The 20,848-nt window shown below is 42.8% G+C and overlaps 1 pseudogene across 1 annotated transcript; it reads right to left on the reverse strand.

The window, feature by feature from the left end:
• Positions 1–7,122: 7,122 nt before the first annotated feature.
• On the reverse strand, positions 7,123–8,493 carry LOC103706470 (SKP1-like protein 4 pseudogene; annotated as a pseudogene). The gene is made up of 2 exons (XR_015976639.1): positions 8,370–8,493; positions 7,123–7,872 (listed from the first exon to the last, which is right to left on the reverse strand). The product of XR_015976639.1 is annotated as an SKP1-like protein 4 pseudogene (transcript).
• Positions 8,494–20,848: the final 12,355 nt, after the last annotated feature.

Raw genomic sequence — 20,848 nt, forward strand, 5'->3', positions numbered from 1 at the left:
CAACGTGCAGGTGGAGCGCGAGGTGTCCGCTGTCGCCTACCCCCCTAGGACTGCCATGTCGACCAGCAGGTCTATTTGTATTTTATTTATATATTAGGGCTGCAAACCCACTCTCGTTAACTTAGGGCTGCAAACTTGAGCTAGGTTTAGGAGTGGCAATCGGGTCGGGTCATAAACAAATTGGGTCACATACAGATCGGATCAGAAAATTATAAACCTGAACCCGATCTGTTTATTAAACAGGTTAGAAATTACAATCTGAACATGTCATGTTTAATAAATAGGTAACTCGACCTGATCCGTTTAACCTGTTTGTCCAATCCGACCCGTTTAATCTATTTAGACCTGTTTAACCTGCCCAATCCAACCTGTTTAACCTACCCAATCGGACATGTTTAGACCTGTTTAGATCCGTTTAACCTGTTTAGACCTATTTAACCCGTTTAACCTGCCCAGCAGTTAAAAGGGTTAAACGGTTTAAACGGGTCAGATATCTAAAACCTGTATCCGACCCAATTAATAAACAGGTTAAACGGGTCGACCTGTTTACGACCCGAATGATGGGGAAATCAGAGCCCTTCATCCAGATGATCCTGAGCCCCCGGATTGAGCCAGACTCGTTTATTTGCATATTTATTTTATTATTTTATTTTTGGGCTTATTTGCATTCTAGGGTTTATTTGTGGTTTATTTTATTTCTGGGCTTATTTGCATTTTAGGGCTTATTTGTGTTATTTGTGGGTTCATTAGGATTTATTTCTGTGTAAGGGGGTTTATGCAAGTTGTGTATTTGGGCCCTATATATAGGGAACTATTTTCATGATTAGGGTTTAATGAATGATTAAGAATTTCTTTTCCCCCAGATCTTATTCTTCCTCCTCCTCCTCCCCTTCTCTTCTTCCTGTGTCTCTAGAACCTCTTCTTCCTTCTTCCTCTCTTGTTCTTCCTTCTTCTTCTCTTCCCCCGCACTGGTGCTGCATCAACTTGGTATCAGAGCCTCGGCTTTGCCCCTGTGCCAAAGCCCCAGATCCTACACAGCGCCTTTCTTCTTTGCTGCCATTTGAATAGTCACCCCCACGCCCGCTGCACAGCTTCACCCCACCGCCTCCGCCTCCGCCTTTCTCCTTTGACTTCCCACTGCCCACTACCACCCGCTTCCATCATCAAGCCTTCCAAAAAAAAAAACAAACAAACCTTTGCAGGTTCCCTGTTCCCGTGACCACCCGTCACCGCGATCGCGGCCACCGCTTCCATCCCTCACCGACGACAACACCAGCGCCGCCGCTTCGACTCGCTGCCGGAGGTCGCCGTGACCCCACAGAAGCCCGCCTTCCTGATATCAACCGCGCGGCAACCGTCCTGACGGAGGAAGCTCTCGGCCGCGACCCCTGTGGCCACCGTCCGTGGCCAGATCCAGAAGTGGGACACCGCTCTCCTTCTCCGTCGCCGCCCTAACGCCTCCCTCCGCCGCTGCAACCCGGGTCGCCCGCGTCTGCCGCCAACCGCCTGCATCGGGTCCATAGAGGGGACCGCCGCCGACCTTCGCCGCAGGCCACGAAGCCGTGGCCGTGATCTCGCCGCCGCCGCAGGTCGTGGAGCCGCCGTCGTGATCCCTGTCCCGGCCCGCAGCCGCCGCCGCGAAGATCGACGCCCTCCCGAATCCGTCGGGAGGTTGAAGAAAGAATCAGGGTAACGGGGAGTTCTCAACCCGTTAACCCACAACCCGTAACCCGGGTCCAAAAAAAAAAAATAAAATAAAAAATAAAAAGTTTCACGTGACCCACACGTGACGGGTCCGTAAAGGGTATCGGATCGGGTCAAACCCGTTAACCCGAATCCTAACGGGTCTGAGTTAAAAAAAGTAAAAAAAAAAAGAAAAAAAAAGAAAAAAAAAGAAAAAAAAAGGAAAAAAAAAAAAAGGGTACCTGTTCATCTTCCTCACCGTGAGCACCCTCGCCACCGCCTTCGTCCGCCGTCGCCGCCCGCCTCGCCGCCTTGCCACCGCCTTCGTCCGCCTTCGTCACCGCGGCCGTCCACAGCGCCGCCCGTCCTTGCCGCGACCGCCGTCGCCGTTCCACCGCAGCGCCGCCTTTGTCTTGCCGCCCTCGCAACCGCCGGTCCGAGCATTTTTTCCACCACGCCGCTCCGCCTGGCCGCCTTCGCCACCCCCACCGCTTCTTCTCCGATCGCACGCCGCCCACTGCTGCCTCCGCCTCGCCGCAACCTTCCGAACTCCCATCGCCGTCCCCTCCACCAAAGCCCCTCGCCGCCTCCGGCTTGCCCTCCGTTTGCCGCTGCACCAGACCGCCGCCACCTGCCTGCCGCCTCCTCTGCTCCGCCGCCGGCCGTCCCCATCTCGAACCCCTATCACCTTCCGCCGCCCCTCTTCCCCTCAAACCCCTTCCTATCTGGCCGATCCCACGCGCCTCCCACCCTCCTTCTAAAGTCAACACGGGCCGACCCCAGGCCCACGCAGCAGGAGCCTGCCCCGACTCTCTCTCACGAGCCCAAGTCAGCAGGCCGAGCCACTGCAGAGCCTCTTTCAACGGGCCTTTTCTTCTCCAGGGGGGCCACACCACCCCCTCCCTCCTCCCTTTTCAAGCCCATCAGCTGCACTTCGCTTCTGATAGTCGCCCCAGACCTCGAACGCACCATTCTGGTTGACTGCATCCGCCACAGGTGATAGGTTTCCATTTTTCTTGGATTTGTTCATTTAATTATGTTCTAGTTCTCTTGCATGATAGCCATATACTTGAAAATTTATATTGTTGTCAAAATTCAGAACATAGAACCCCTACTTTCAAACCCATCCTATTTGCCCTGTTAAAATCTAAATATTAAATTAGCACACCCTAACAACTGGATGCTTCTCAACATTCTTCGATCATATTGATTTAGGATCAGAACAACTGTACTACTTGATTGCAATCTAACTTCTTAAATTGAATAATCTTAATCCTTAATTCTGAATAACCGAAGTAAAAATCAGCAACATTTAAATTTTAAGTTATTATTGTGAAGACTTGCTGATTTCTGAAGTCATAACAGATTGCATTAGTAGGTTGTCCAGCATCAACTTTGGTCCTACATTATAGTTATTAAGGTTTCATTAGTGACATTGCATTTCACATCATCACCCAGTGTCATCATTGCATGCCAACCTGTAGTGATATGGAGTACTATCTCAGTCAACCTAAAACCCCTGTAGCTATCATGAATTCCGACATTTTGAGGTCTATCAAGGAACAGATCGTTGCCATACGGGCTGGATACAAGGAATTCAGACAAGAGATCCGTGAGCTCGTGCAAAATTCTAGGACCCCTAAATCGCCAACCCCTGTTACAGCCCAACCTAAAATCAGTTTGGTCGCACCACCTGTAGTCCTTCCCCACTCTCCTAGGCACCAAACCCAATACTCTAGGTGTCAACAATTCGGCCACATAGCGCCCCAATGTTCCACTAAAACCTACTCGATTACTGAACCAGAAGTTAGGAACCAAGAGGCCGAATATGTCGAAGAAGTCTATGAACCAAATATAGAAGACTATGAAGAAGACTTTGAAGACGAACTTACAGAATTAGACTTTGTCCAAAATGATTCTCAAAGGGAGACTAGTGATCTAAGTACAACCAAGCCACTTCACATCACAACTGTGGAAGAGGTAGTGACAGATATTGAGAGCCAATCATCTGAATTGGCACTTGTAGCTAAAGTTACCCATGCGGAGTCCAACCTTGAACATTCCCCGGTAGTAGTTTCCCTTCTAGAGGAGTTTCATGATGCACTCCCTGATGATCTTCCGGATGCACTTTCTCCAATGCATGATATCCAATGCGCAATCGATCTAGTTCCCGGAGCATCTCTGCCCAACCTTCTACATCATAGGCTCAGACCGAATGCATATGCTAGGACCTGGAATTTAATGTTACCGACAGTTGAGTTTGCATGTAATAGTTCGGTTAACAAGTCCATAGGTATGAGTCCATTCGAAGTAGTGCATGATTACAAACCTAGGCAACCCATAGACCTGTTTTTCATGTCTCATCAGTATAGAGTCTTTGAGTCTGCACAATCAATTGTATCACATCCACATTCATTGCATCGAGAAATCAGCAATTGTAGTCACTTTAATAACTTAAAATATAAATCCTTTGCTGATTTACACAGACGTTATAATGAGTTAAGTGAAAGAGATTACATCATGATAAGAATTAGGTTTGAACGACTTTCTTCGGAAACGTTTAAGAAATTGCAAATTTGTAGTGCAGAACAGTTCAAAATCTTAAAGAAAACCAGTTCGAATGCATATGTTGTGGATCTTCCTGATGACTATGGGATTAGTGCGACATTTAATATTGAAGATTTAGTCCCATACAAAAAGATAATATTCCTGCCTTCTGACCCCTTTATTGCTATACCTGCCCATGTTGGACACCCTGCCCTATTACCTGCTGTTGAGCCACCACCTCCCAAATTTCATGCACGCAGAGAACAAATAGAACATATATTGGATGAGCAGGTTATTTCAAGCAGGAACGGTGGTTACCAACGTTACCTTGTTCGGTGGAAAGGTCGACCAAAGTCTGATGTGACGTGGATTTCCAAAGCACAGTTGCAACGCATTGACCCCGATCTTCTGGAGCAGTATGACAGCCGGCCAGACCTGTACTCGACGGGGTCGAGTTTTTCTCACCCGGGAGGAGTTGATGGGGACATCAGAGCCCTTCATCCAGATGATTCTGAGCCCCCGGATTGAGCCAGACTCGTTTATTTGCATATTTATTTTATTATTTTATTTTTGGGCTTATTTGCATTCTAGGGTTTATTTGTGGTTTATTTTATTTCTGGGCTTATTTGCATTTTAGGGCTTATTTGTGTTATTTGTGGGTTCATTAGGATTTATTTCTGTGTAAGGGGGGTTTATGCAAGTTGTGTATTTGGGCCCTATATATAGGGAACTATTTTCATGATTAGGGTTTAATGAATGATTAAGAATTTCTTTTCCCCCAGATCTTATTCTTCCTCCTCCTCCTCCCCTTCTCTTCTTCCTGTGTCTCTAGAACCTCTTCTTCCTTCTTCCTCTCTTGTTCTTCCTTCTTCTTCTCTTCCCCCGCACTGGTGCTGCATCACCGAACCTGTTTAGGCCAAATCCAAACCTGTTTATGGCGGATCGAATATGGGTCGGATTAGCAGGTCGGATCATATTTTGCCACCCCTAGGTTTATTCAAACCTAGCCTGACCTAATTTGGCTTTGTCTTGGGCTCAAAGATGTCAACCTTCTTTTTATCAATTAGGGACCTGGGCCACTGAAACTAATCTGAGTTAATGTAATGACATGGTTCAATTGAAAGAACATGAGGGATAAAAATTAAATTATATATGTATATGCACTTGTCTTGGCATAGGACTTAATAATACGAATTTTAAAGCTTTCGTTTTAGAAAAAAAAAATATGTTTAATTTAACCAAAATAAAGATTAGTTTATTGCATATAGATGGGTTGGTCCTTAATTCTTTTGAAATGGAAAAAAAAAAATCCTAAAAGAACAAAGTGAAAACCACTATAAGTATTCTCACTAAATTTTAAACGGCAAAGACAACTCACCATTTGAAAAATTTTGGTGCATAACCACAAGCACTATGGAATAACAAGCTAAATGGATATATAAGATTTGATGATTTCATTATGATGCATGAGGCCACCTGGCGATACAACCATCCATATACATCCGATCATTCCCAAAATCTGCAATGGAGTGGAGCATTATGCATAGACCTCAGTTTTTTAAAAAAATGGGTCATTGCTTAGTACAATGGTAAAGGCTCGAACTAACAAGTACAATAACATAGGTTCAAAATCTAAGGCTAAGCCTTTCCCTATTTTATCCTTCATAGAATCCCAAATTATCAAGAGCATAACTGGGTAATATAGTGTAGTTTTATATATTTTTCATTGAGTCATTGCTTGGTATAACACCAAAGGTTTAGACTGACAAGTACAACAGCGCGGTTCAAGTCATAAGATAGCTATTGTGTAAGAAAAAAGATTACTAAGAGCTTTTTTGGATAATCCAGCAGGGTTGGGATGAAATTTTTGCTACATTCTTGAATTGGGCCACTAATTTTAGCATGGCTCTATCAACCACATCACCTCTCAATCCAAATTCTATGGGGGAAAAAAAATAATCTTTATGAATGTTTTTTTCCTTCCTGCAGCCCAGCATACCTAGAGGGTGGATTTAGGTTGGGTTTGGGCTGGCCCTTAGAAGCATTAAGTTGTATGGGCCACTAAGTTTGATTTCTATAGAATTTTCAGCTTAATCCTTTCGGAATCTCCAAACACACCCTAAAAGTTGGGTCTATCCCGGTTCACCCCTCCCAGTGAATTCAAATTGTCGGGAACGTAAAACCAATTAATGTGGCGTATGTGTGCATACAATTTCGAGGGCCACACCATCGAAAATACCGATTTAAATGGCTAGGCAATATAACAAAGAGCCATTTAGTCTCTGTGTCGAATAGATTACGGGCCTGCCTGTACATCTCAAACTGCTATATCACAGCTACATATGAAAACACCATCCCGCCTTCCCTGCACACTGCGGAGGGATGTCCCCAGGACCCACTGCAATGCAAAACGAAAGCTACCTACTAGCTAGCCAGCAGCGGTAAAACAGCAACAACACATTTTACTGTAAGAATTTTAGAAGCACAATCCTCATGAACTCATGCCATCAACCTGCTTCTTCAAACTGGAAACCAGATTTTCACCTCCAGCATCCCAAATTCAACCAATAACAAGCTTATTATGCCTTAGGAACAATCTATTGTTAGAATATTTTTAAAATATAAGCTTTCACTGATTGCGTATTTTTGTTTTATAAAACGAATTAGATGTATGGCCCATAATGGTACTATGGTTAAGTCCAATATGATGTGTAATCTTTTTGTTTTATGAACTTTGGTGCATCTTGGATGTATAGGATTAAGTTCTATCTATTGTAGTAATTTTGGTATGTAGGCCAAAAAATTCAATTAGGATTTGGAGCCTTTAATAGAAAGGCTTCCTTATGTTGCAGATTTACGTCTATCTTTTGTGAAAAATAAAAAAAGAAAAAATTATTTCGAATGATTGAAGAATCGTATTCAATATACCATCTACACATATTTTTTTCAAACTTGAATATAATGTTACGATGATTCTAGATTATAGCATGTTACCTGTTTGCTTTAAAAGAGGAGCAGACACCGAGAAATAGACGGTATGTGTCTGCACTTGCTTGGCTCCAGAAAGCTCGCGCAGTTGCGAGCAGATCGAGGCGGTCTAAAGAAGGTAGAAGGAATCACTCAAAGGCCCAACTGACGTCGTGCCTTATCTTGGCCTCCTCTTCGGGAGTGAAGTCACTCTCGATGCCGAAGTAGTCCCGGACGTCCTCGACGGCCATGTCTTTGATGGTGTCGGCCACGGCCTGGCAGCAGAGGTCGAGCAGCGGCTTGGTGCTGAGGAAGTTGGCCGCATTGATCAGCTCGAACAGCTCCTCCTTCTCCACCTTCACGAACTCCTTCTCCCACTCCGTCAGCTCCTTCGCCTCTCCCTCCGCCGCCCCATCAGACTTTCGGCTGCCGTGCCGATTCCAGTACTCCACCACCTTCGCGAGCACCGAGCCGACGACGTTGGGGAGCGGCACGCTGCTCTCCGCGCACCCGTCCTCGATCATGTTCTTGATCATCTCCGACTGGATCGCCACGACCGACTCCACCTCGAATTCCTCGCCGTCGGAACTCTTGAGCACGACCGTCTTTGGGGCCTCCACCGCCGCGCTGGCGCTCGCTTCAGCAGCCATGATCGATGGGTTATGCAACTCAAACCTGAAATCAGGAAGGATGGGATAAAAGATCGATCTTGATAGTATCATTCTCGCAATTATGTCGAATAAAATTTGATGAATTCCAATCATTTATGAGATTCTAAGCCACATTAGGCTCACGAGCAGTCAAATTGGATCTGAAATCAGAAAAAACACTAATTGTTTTGGGAAGCTTAGGGTTTTGGAAAAGGAACAGGGGAAGAGGATTCCCATCAAGACAATCTTCTCAGGGTTTAAAGCCCGAGAAAGGAAAAAAAAAACTTGATTCGAATCCAAGAACTCCAAAGCGATTCCAGCGTTTCCAAACGATGAAAAAAATCGTAATCGAAGAGTAGATGGAACGCATCAAAGAAACGGAGATCAACGTCATCAAAAAAAAAAAAAAAACTCCAAGAGTTTACGATTGATAGAATCCAATCATTTTTTTAAAATTTCAAGGAAAAAAGAGAAAAGAAATGGCAGGAAAAGAAGAAAAAAAAATGGAGACCGAGTTCCTACTCTGATGAAACGGAGAGGAAGAAGGACGAGAGACAAGTGAGGAAACGAAGGAGTGTTTAAAACGGGGGGGGCGCCGTGGTTGATCCTTAGAGGAGAAGGAATTGGGTCGGCGGGTCGGGTTTGCAGCTCGATCCGGTTCAGTCCGCCCCAAACCCAAATCCGTGTCCGTTTAAAAATTTGGACTCCTAATGAAATCCAGTTCCCTAATCCTTAAATTGGGAGGATATGGTGTGGTTCCTTAATCCGTAAGGAATTGTGTCAGCGGGTCGGGTTGTAGTTCGGTCCCCTTCAATCCGTCCCAAAAAGGATATGAATATTCTCATTCTCTATTTATTCTCGTTTGGTGGTAATATACGATGAATCAAAAATCTGGCAACCCAAACTTACTTTTTTTATTAAATTAATCTAAAATTTAGATCGGAACCTGACCATTTAATTAAAAAATTAACTTAATCTAGCCTAAAAAAAATGAATCTAGTTAAATAGATTAAACGGTTTAGCACTGCTCCTATCCGATTCACCGAATTGAGGTATCGACCATGAGGTGGTCATTTTTTGCATCTTTTGCAACCCTGTATTAGAAGAAATAAATGAGGAGGCCATGAGAGTAGGAGCAAGGGTAGACTAACCCATCAAGCAATGCCCAGCGGAATGGCCAATGCTGTTGGATAGCAAAGAACAAAGATCGCCCATAGATCTGGATTTTATTATATTTATCCACCTGCAATGAAGTTGACGGATATTATGCCGTATAATGTAGTATAATCCATTGAAAGAGAAATGCTGTGGGTCTTATCGATCTTCGATTTTTCCACATACTCCTTTTTTTTATTTCATTAAAAATTGTTAAAGCTCTCTTGTATCTGTCTTCCACTTGTCTTATGTTTTTTATAGTGATCAACTGACCATTCTACTGTAGTAACTTGGGCCAGGCCGGAATGAGTGGGCCGAAAAAGCTCAAAAAGGGCACTGCCGCTCAAGCTTCAGACCTTAAGCCCAATTGGTCAGATACTTGCAAATTTACATGAGTTCATTTCATGAGAACACAAAATCCTAGAAGAGAAACAGCTGCATGTATAAAGTAAGAAGGCTCAAGAAAAAAAAAAGAGAAGAAAGATCATTCACACATAGGGTTTTTAACTCCATTGAAATAACTGACATTGACTCAAATTGAATTGTAAATTAATCCAACTATTGACTCGACATTACAAGAGTTCTTTTGAAGTTTAACATATTTACTTCTGATTAGTGAAGCATTTAAAAACTGTTCCATTGATTTCAGTTTAGTGAGGTTTGGAAGTGCATTCAATAAATAAAATTTGGCTTCTCCATGATGATTAGATATGTCGGAAAAACTGTTCTCAGTCCCAGGACACAAAAAGTTGGTGAGTACATCGGAGTTCACATAGTCCGCAACAATGAGAATGTCGGAAAACATGTTGCCGACTAGCTTCATGGTGTTTGTTGTTCTTTCCTCAAATACCATATTACCAACATCCTTCTCAATCTTCACAAACCACACATGAACTAAGGCTTGTGAGCAGTGGATCAATGGCCATCAGGTAGGTGTAATTTTCTATAGATGTTAGAAGACAGGTTGTTTGTTAGGCTTGTTCAAATTGGTGAATTAGTGAGTCCTGAGATCCCTTAGAATTGAGCAAAGGGCATGCATGCATGCATGCGTGCATGTATGTATCTATTTGGGCTTTGTATATCCCTAACTCTCGAGAAACCTTGATAAACTGGGGATGCAAATGGGCCGGTCTATGGTGCCGGTTCGTAAAAATACTGGGCTGAACAACATAAAAGTTAGCCCAAGGGATGGCCCATTTGCACAACCCCCTAGATTCACTAGCTTGGTAAACTTGCAGCTCCACGTAGCTTATTCATGCTTGCCTAATATCAAGATCTTTGATAAAAGATGAACTTAAACTAGGAGCTTGAAGAAAAATTTTCATTTGTGCACAATAGGAGGCATGGAATAAATATGTGAAGATTCCTCTGCTTCAAGTAAATTCCTATTATCTTTACATCATGGCAATTCATTGCAACATGTACATAATAGCTAGGGTAGATAGAGTAGAGTATGGTATCTGTGTTGTGCTCGATATAGTAATATCGTCGGTGTAGTTAGATGTACGTTGTCTGTATAATACTAGCTATACCATAAAAGCAACATATAAATGTAAACCTAAATAACAAAATTTTTAAATAGACATGAGGAGAAGCTCAATAAAATTCAGAGACCTTATTGAACTGAAGCTTAAGCATTTCAGACCTTTCTGAAGCAGAGCCTAAACAATATCACTTAAGCCTGGCTCAAGCTCGACTTGAAAATTAATGATAGGTTTGTAGATTTTCTTTTTTCGGTGAACATAGATTCATAGATACTAGTTAAGATTCTTGAAAGGGAGGGAGACTTGACCAAGGTAAAAATCATGCAACAAGCTCCTGGGGAAGGTAATTAAAACAAGATACAGTAGGGACTAAATAAAACATAGCAACTAATTAAAACAACCCTGTGAATGGTCAGATTGCCATGGAAAAGGAAAGTAGCCTAAACTAGTTTTAGTGCTCTAATGATGAGTAAGTTGAAGCATGGATGTACGCGGTTTTCACTTCTTTTAAACATCCTGATCTAAAGGGTGTTTTCTATGATAGTGGCGTCTGCTATTTGTGGTACAGCCACCATCATTTTGGAAAGAGATGATAGTTGATGTTACATTCTTTTTTTTTCTTTTTTTTGGTAAAAAATAGGAGGGGGGACAGGCGAACTTCATCCACGTAGCAGCCTCCACTGGGCCCCCCTTTTACCAAAGAATATTCGATGTAGGCCCCAAATTTCCGCATACCCTTTCCAACCCATGGGCTTCCTCCACTAGGCTCATTATCCATATGTGAGTATGTCACCCAGCGCCACCTCAAGACCAACGAGCCAGTAATGCTCCCACCGGTAGCATCCACGCGTTTCAAACCTAGGCCACTCCGGTGGAAGCCAACGCGCTACCACCTTGGTGGCATGTTACATTCTAACCTTTCCAACTTATTGTGGGGGAGAGATCTGAAGACTTGATAAATGTGATCAAGAGCACCAATCCGACCTTAGCCATCCGATCTGTGAGGTATACATGGTTTACATGTCCCTCATTTCACATATGAAATACCCTAAAATAGAATAAAATCTAGTCAGTAAGAATGATCCTTGTTACACTTCCCTTTTTTAATTTTTATTTCCTTTGGATGACAAAGTATCGCTCTTGCTAATCGGATTTTAGCTCGTTCGGAAAGTAAGACTCGACATGCCATAAGGTCTTGTGGCAAAAAATATTTGTCTTGACCGGGGGCATGTTTGGTTGTCTGTAAGTGAGTTGGTGGGAACCCAATTAACCTTTTGAAAACAGTATTTGGCTCTTGTAACAGTCCTGCTAAAAAAATGGTTGACAACATTAATACTAAGCTATTGCAGCTAATAAAAAAAACATCCTAATCCAAGCACGGCAGTGAGGAAACTAGATGACTTCAAAAAAGCAGTGCAATAAACTTCTGAAGTGTTAAAGAATATAATGCCTATTTTTCAGCTTGAACAATTTCCAAAATGATCAATCATGTTTAAAAAATTGCCCTTTTACTTGTTCCCTACTTCTCGATATAATTCTCTGAATTTGCATTCTTCTTTCAACTTAGGGCCTATTTGGATATTTCTATAGGAGTGGCCTGTAAGAATTGGATTTGTTGGTCTATGTACATTGTATTTTCTAACAGCTTGTCTAAATCCAGCTCATATTCTAATCTTTGGGTTGCAGAAAAAAAAATCATAAATTTTTTTTCTATAGAATTTAAGTTGGATAGAGTTTGGTTAATATAGAGTCATGCTTAAATAGTCAAATAAACTCTTAAACAATTTTCTTACAGAGGAGGAGGAATGTGGACGGAAAAGCCAGCATAAAATTTGATAAATTTGTCAGAATTTTCTCTTTTTTTAATTTTCATTTAGAGAATTGCATCGAGAAAAAATTAAATAAAATATCCTCTAATTTAGTTTCTTGCATCTCCAACATATTTCAATGGGCCTAATTTTATGTATTACTTCGCGTCCTCCATTTCCACAATATATTTTTCCCCGCAGCTGCTGCATAAGTTGTAATTATGCTTTTTTAAGCTAAGAAAAATTTCTAATAATTTGTAATTTATCCATTCTCAACTAGTTCCTTAATAGATATCCACTACAATAATCATTAAGACAACAAACTTACATTTAAGACGTTAATATGATGCATTAATTTGAGACAAGAGATCAGAAAGGGGTCCTGGGGTCCTTTTCAGAGCTGCATGTCAAAGAATAAGTCAAATAAGAAAAGAGAAATATTTTAGAAGAATTGATTGAAAAGTTGGCGACGGGCACCTGTCTTCTATTGAATCCATTCAGGAAGCGCGTGAATGTCAGCAAAATCCAAGACCTACCATGCTGTAGCACCGAATGCTAATGAAATAGAAAGGACAAAAAGCTCCACATCTATTTTTAATAGCACTAAAGTACCATAATTTGATTGGCCTTGGAGGCATGCGACCCTTTAACCACTTAAAAAGCTTATGGTCTTGGATGCTGTTGGACCTCTGGAGCATCACTTTGTACCTAGAAATTTATCCTCACTGAAAGAACCCACCTATCTGCCACTGGATGGGTGGCAGTGGTCCACTGCTCACTTGTCTAATGGCCTACTTGTCTGTGATTGTGATTGGCATCAGATTTATTTTTCATTAATGATAGAGGTTTTCCTGCCATAACAAGAGAGGCTTTCTTTAATGATACTTAGATATCTTTAGTGGAAGTGATTGATGAATATTATTGTATTATAGTCTTATCTAAGACTACCAAATGATGGAAAAATCTATCTGTCCACCCACTTTGTTGCTTCTTATTGATTGAAGGATCTGACAGATACTGGCACATTCAATGGGAGGGTGATTGATTAAGAACCGTGATGATATTAGAAAAGGATGGTAATGGCATGCATGAGATGGGAAGCAATATGTCGAAGTTATTTGGCCAAAAGAGAGGGATGGAAAAATAAAACAAAAAGGACCTCAATCCACCATCTTAAAATTGGGTAAGTACAATAGTTAATATTCTAAAAGATAAATAGTTATTATGATAACTCAGGATAGCTTTCAAAAGTCTCCATCACTTTCACTAATCTCCAATTTTGCCCATAGGAGGGTCCACCATGCAAGTTTGTATCCATTGTTCCTGATGTGAACCGTTACGGCATTAGGGTGGTTTGGCAACAAAAATTTCTTGTGCAGAGATAATGGTAAATGAGAATTATCACTCCTTAATTATCAAGTGTTGTAAGATTAATTCCGCCTTTGGCAAAACTGGGACGGGTTTAGAGATTGTTGAAGAGCTTTCCCTGTTTTTTTTTTTTGGATACAATAGCGCCTCATATTGAACGGGCATGAGTATATTCAGAAAAATCCAAAAAAAAAAAAAAGTCGACAAAGAGGGAGAGAAATAGCCTCAAGACTCTCGTAGAAACTCTTTCGAATGATACGCAGTATAGAAACTCTCCCATATTTAGCTTATTGCCTGCAAGCATTTCTATCAAAGAAAAAAAGAACACTCCCATTGGTACAGTTTAAAAGAAAATATCAATTACTCTCAAATATATTTATTGTACTATATAATATCAATATGTTTGATTTGTTTTTTATTATAAGTAGAAGTTTTTTAAAAAACTTAATGTATTTATGTGTGAAGCATGTATGAGTATCCGTATTTTTCAATCCTGCATTTTGTCGTGGCATTTTTTTTGCCTCTACATCTCTATATCCAGACCACAGGGTAAAGTATTGTGCTTTTGCCCACCAAGGATGGCAAAATTAGTTAGTATGTGGTCGTTGACCACAAAGTCAAAAGCTCAAATTCTTTTTTATCATTTATTGATTATATAGATAGATTTTTTTCTAAAAGAAAATAAAAAGATCATGTACACCTCATATGCTATATTTTAGTATATATAGATGTTGCATCTTAAAAGAAAATAAGAGGACATGTACACCACATATGCTATATTCTAGGAGAAAGCAAAGAGTATATATATGCATGCAAATGCAAGCCGGGTGCGAAATTTGTCTCTCTTTTGGTGTCTAGGATATAAGTATCTAGTGTAGATGTTTTCTTGATGGCCAATAACATGCTGACAACAATGCCAAAAATAGAATAAGATTTTATCTATAATTTTTCTTTTAAAAAAAATAGTTTGAGACATGCTAGATCTACACCAGCACAAATTAAGCTCACCTATTTATATCATGAGCAACAAATTCCGCCCTCTAAAAATCAGCCCTGCAACTAATCCACAAGAGTTTAGCTTATTAGATTGGAAATGGTCTAATAAATTGTGCGTAATCAGTTTTTATAGGCACACTTTTATAGGCTTAGTCATTTTTATATTATTTCAAGCTCACTTATACGAGGATAAATAAGGAGATATTTCTATATTATGTTTTCCTTTCTTTTTATTAATAATTGAACTTTAAAGGCCAGATACAAAGGCCTGCAACCTAATTTGATAAGATGCTCGACATTAATCTCCAAGATTAAAGCCCAAATAAAGTTAATATTGTGTCCTTTGCAGTGTCTTCAAATGCCAAAATATCATTACTTATCTTAATTGAGACAAAAGATGAGGAAATTTTGGAGAGTATCAAGATCGTCTGAGTTACTGACTAGTATGTGAAAATTGAGATGAATAAATCGACCAATCCAATGAAATCAAGATTAAACAACCATCTTCCATATTATTTTCAATATTTGTTTTAATCCAAAGAAACTTGGCTGAAATATTTATCTTATAGACACTAAGTATTCTACTTGCTTATCAAATTTTGCTTTAACATGCATTTCTAATTAACTTCAATTTCACCTGATCAAATTTTTTGATAAACCAAAGAGATCGAAGAACCTACTTGTAAATTGTAATGTATAGATTCTTCTCTTTTTGTGTATAAGGTGAACTAGTAAGTTAGAATTGTGATTTGTTATTTGACTGCTATATGGGTCTTGTTGCTGGAAATTGGACCCGGGGGCGACCAGTGGCTGAGAAGGAGGAGCTCCGACGTGAGATGGCGGGCGGCGATCTGTCGGCGAGTGGTGTCCTCCGGGAGACCTGCAAAAAAGCCGGTAGCCGGGATTTCTGGCACCGGCCCTCCGATGCTTAAGTCAGAGGGGGCAAGTATGTGGAGGGAGAGAGAATATATCCCAGAGTTTTAGAGTCCAGCCCCCTCTAAGGGTGAGGGGTTTTCCTTTTATAGAGGAGTACATGTGTACCTATGATGTGATGGGACGAACGGGTTACCGTTGTAATTGAGCATGATCATATGAATTAATGCGCGATCGTGTGAATCGATGCATTGCCGTGGGAGATCAGGCCGGAGCCAGAGAGTCGTCGTGGTTGATCGGACGTGGCTGAGTAGCTCAGCTATCTGCCGTGGAGGGCTTGAGGTCCGTAGATGCTTTAATTGTTGAGTGAGCCGGAGATCAGCAGAGGCCATGCGCATCAATTGTGAGTGAGCCGGAGATCAGCAGAGGCCATGCGCATTAATTGCTGACAGCGGTAGCAGGGCATGGTCCCTGGTCGAGCTGCAGAAGAATGTGACCGCAACAGGTGAATGGTGAGGCCGGGATTCTGAGGTCAGGAATGCTAAGGTCGGGTGCCCGGGTCGGACGTCTCGAAGTCGGGCGCCGGGTCGGGAGCTTTGATGTCGGGAGCCCTGAAGTCGGGCGCCTTCAGGTCGGGCGGCTCGTCGGGCGCCAAGTCGGGAGCTCTGATATCGGGAGCCCTGAAGTCGGGCGTCTTCAGGTCGGGCGCTTTCAGGTCGGGCGGCTCTAGGTCGATCGGATGCCTCCAATCATATGTTGGCGATGTGCTTAAGTGCAGCGGCCCGATTTATTTTCCCCCAACTGGTCTTTCTACCATTACCTTCTACTACGGCTGGTAAAGGAAACTACTTCTTTGGTCGTGCAATCTCAAGATGTCAAGATCAATCAAACTTTTGGAACCAGCCATGTCTGCATCGCTTGTTTAGTTTGACAACGGCTTTTTGATGCTTTGCTTCTTTTGACTGAGTCCAAAAAAATAAAGAAAGGAATAAGAGAAAAGCCAAGAAAATTTTTGTGGAGGAATGAGACGTAGAAAAGTGGCAAGCATCATTCAATGATCCTTTTGTAATCAAAAATTCTTGTTGAGCTGCCAACCTTAAATATCCATTTCCACTCCAGAAAGAAAATATATTGCACTAAAAAGAATATATTACGAAAAACCTTAAGAAAGAACAATACAATAAATCTTCTCTTTCTTTGGCTCTTAAACAATTCTTAAAGATGGCTCAGGAGCATGCTCCTTGAAAATTATGTTTTCATTGTGAGGAGAAGGATAGCTCTCTTTAGAAAATAATTTTTTTAGATAATGGTCAATGATGCAATGCATGAGATCAAGATTAATGCTGGCAATCATGGCGCATATAAAACTACAAATACTTAGCCTTGTCTATATAATTTTATCAATTGCAAGCATGGCGAGTGAGCAAAGTCATAGTATTTTATCTATCATTAGGATATGACCTATGCCATTTAATAACCAATTAGCACACATTGTGTAAAACCCCCAAAATAAAAAAAAAAAAAAAAAAAAAAAAGAAAACAAAAAAAAAAAGGGGCGGTTGGGCCGGCCCGAAAAGACCGGGCCCAACCCCCTTATCACGATCGTGCCTAGGGCACGATCGTGGAAGAGAGGGGGAAGAAGGGGGGGGACGACGGCGGCGGCGGCTTGGAGAGGCGACACCGGAGAGGAGACGAGCGCCGGAGACCCGAGATCCGGCCGGCCGCGGGGAAACCCTCCTCTTTTCTTCGGTGATTTTTTTTTAATCCGGGTTGCTCACGGATTCTTCCACCCATCTCTCGCCGGAAAGGTCGCCGGAGCACGCCGCCGGACCGAGGTAAGCTTGGTTCCCTTCCTTTGCTTTCCATTTCTGAATTTTGGGAGGTGTTGGATTGGAGATTTGGCCGGTGAAGCCGTCGAAGAGGGATCCGAAACAGGGTACCCCTGTTTCGGCCCCTTTCTTTTGGATTTCGCCACCACCGGCCGCCGGGATTGGCCGGAATCTATGGCGATGGGGTTGGCCGTGTTGGTGTGGGTTGGTTGAGGGGGGATTTCTAGGGTTAACGGAAGATGGGAAGTGTGGATCTGAGGCTCTCTCCCTCGTGATCCCATCCCCTTTCCCTCTTCCTCTCGTCGGTTGGCCGCCGGCCGGTGACGACGGTGAGAGCCACGGTCGTTGTCGTCGGTTGGGGGCCGAGCCACCATCACGGTGGCCTTTCGTGGAAGAAATGGAGGAAGGGGGAGGGGTCTGTGTCGGTTGGAAAGAAGAAGAAGGAGAAGAAGAAGAAGAAGAAAAAGAAGGGAAAATAATAATATAATAATAGTAATAAGAGAAGAAGAAAAAGAAGAAGAGGAAGAGACTTCTTCCTCTCTCTTTCTCTTAGCCGGTTACCATCGCCGGCGACTGCAGCAGGGGCGGCCGGCGATGGTTCGGCCAATGGTGGTCGAGGGTGGGGAGGTGAGGGCACAGCCACCCCGACTGTTGCCCTTGGACCAAAGAGGTGGAGGAAGAACCCTTCTCTATCATCCACCCTTCTTTTGGTCTTTTCATCGGGACTGGCCATCGTCGCCGGCGTGGCAGCGGCCACGGCTGGCGACGACATGGGCCGGTGGTACGGAGTGGGAGTCGGGCCACCCCGATTGCCCTAGATCTGGAGGGATTGAGATGTTTGGGGACCTGGTGATGGACCCCATAGCAGATGAGAATTATAGTTCAGAATATTTTAATATTAAATGATTTAGTTTGTGATTTGTGATTGATGCTGTAGGGGAGGAGACAGCGGTGCCAGGAGGTTTTGATCAGGGGACTCAGCACCCCAGCGCGTAGGTTGTGATTCGGACTGTGTTTGAGTCAGTCTACAATTTCTGTAAGAATCCCTACATCTGAGCACTTCTATGCATATATTGACATTTTGGTTGGATTTATTTTACGGTTGTGTTGTTATTGCTTGTGAGCTGATATGACACATATGAGATGAATGTTTATCAACATATTTTCATTATTATGTTGTTATTGTTTATGTGTTGATGCGGCACCTATGAGGCGTGCATGTTGTTTTTAATGAATATATTGAGATATATTCATTTGGGAAGAAATAACATATTTTTGAAAATTTATGAAAATATGTGATGTGATGGGAATGTGATCGAACATGTAAAACTAGACATGTAATATGGGTTGGACTAACCTTGTCATGAGATAGCGGCCACGAGCTGATGCGTGGGATAGCCTACACAGGCTTACGGATAGCGGCCACGAGCTGATGCGTGGGATAGCCTCCACGGGCTTACGCGTGGGATAGCCTCCACGGGCTTACGGATAGCGGTCACGAGCTGATGCGTGGGATAGCCTCCACGGGCTTACGCGTGGGATAGCCTCCACGGGCTTACGGATAGCGGCCACGAGCTGATGCGTGGGATAGCCTCCACGGGCTTACGCGTGGGATAGCCTCCACGGGCTTACGGATAGCGGCCACGAGCTGATGCGTGGGATAGCCTCCACGGGCTTACGCGTGGGATAGCTGCCACGAGCTTATGCGTGGGATTTGTACAGTCTTGGACTGGGACATGATCTTGGTTAGTCCAACGCCAGAAATGAAAAGTTTGAAAACTTTGGAATTTGAGTAATACGGGAATGGATCACATAATGTGAAAAAGGATTTGTGTATATGTACTGATTACATATATTTGTTGTTTGTTGAGCTTTTGAAATGATGAAATGATATATATTTTGATACTTGATTATTTTATGATTTTGTTGTGTGTGGCTGTTGGGATTCTTACTGGGCTGAAAAAGCTCATACTACACTTACATTTTTTTTTCAGAGGCACTGGATTCGTAGAATCTGTCGGATGGGACAAGAAGTGAGCTCGATCTGGATTCAGACTGCTAGATAGTTAGAAGTCAATTTATCTTTGATTTATGGACATTTGAAATTATGTAATAAATCAGTACATTGTAGCTGGATTTGATTGAATTCCATTAATCTTTGATTTTGGCATTTATTGGAATTATTGGAATTATTTGAATTGTTGTTTATCATAGGCCTTGCATGATCTTTAGGGCATTGCTCTAGGGATCATGCGGCCGGTCGCGTGCCGGACCCGGGTGATGGGTTTCGGGGGCGTGACAGAGTGGTATCAGAGCTTAAGGTTAAGGTATCCTAAGGTTTATGAATCCTAGGGTTTAGGCTCGAGTAAGCCTGAGTGGGGAAAATCACTAAATGCATAAGATATTAAATGGTGTGATTAGCATATGAAGGATGCGAAATTTTCTTAATCTGATGATCTTGATGCTGGAAAAATTGTGTAGGTTGATATGGCGCGAGGGCGTGGTCGAGGGCGTGCCCGAAAGCCGACCCGATTTGCAGATGGCTCCACGGCTTGGGCACCCTCTGGACAGCAGGAAGATACCTCATCCACGCCGACTCGGAGTGTGCCACAGCAGGAGCACACTATGGACCCTACTGGTAGTACTCCAGAGATGGGAGCTCCGGAGATTGGGACATCCGAAGGACCAAGTATTCAGCATGAGGAGACGATAAGTGCTTCACAGTTGATGCAAATGATGGTGCAACAGCAAGTTGCTGCCAGGGAAGACATAATGAGGATGGTAGAGGTGCAGCAACAGTTCTTGCAGCAACAGTTGCAGCAGCAGCAAGCTATGTATCAACAACAGCAGCAACAACAGTTCCAAGGCACTACAGCTCAGTCGGAGCACCGAGTCAGTCTGTTGGATTTTCAGAGGTATGCACCCCCAGCATTTAAAGGTACAGCTGACCCGATGGAGGCTGTGAGCTGGCTGAAACAGATGGAGAAAGTCTTTCAAGCTCTGAGGTGCCCTGATGAGGAGAAAGTTCTTTTTGCCACATTTATGTTACAGGGTGAGGCAGCTGACTGGTGGGAGATGGAGAAAGGGAAGCTTGGTCCGGATGATGCCCCCTTCATTTGGGAGGAATTTAAAAAGGTTTTTCATGAGAAGTATTTTCCCCAGGGTATCCGATTCCAAAAATATAGGGAGTTTGACCGACTGGAGCAGGGTGATATGACAGTTGCTCAGTATGCAGCAAAGTTTGAAGAGATGTCCCGATATGCTCCGACTTTGATATCAGAGGAAAGTGATCGAGCAAGGAAATTTGAAAATGGGCTCAGGGGAAGGATTCAACAACAAGTCGCTGCATTTGAACTGTCCAGTTATAAAGATGTGGTTAACAAAGCCTTGGTGATAGAAAAAGGGCTTGACAATGCCCAGGCTGCCAGAGAAAAGAATATGAAGAAAAGGTTTCGATCCACTGATTCTCCGAGCCAAAATAGTAGACC

The sequence above is a fragment of the Phoenix dactylifera genome, chromosome 3 (genome assembly GCF_051530095.1).
Source record: "Phoenix dactylifera cultivar Ajwa chromosome 3, Ajwa_hap1_PhDact_Kaust_v1.1, whole genome shotgun sequence".
NCBI lineage: Eukaryota > Viridiplantae > Streptophyta > Magnoliopsida > Arecales > Arecaceae > Phoenix > Phoenix dactylifera.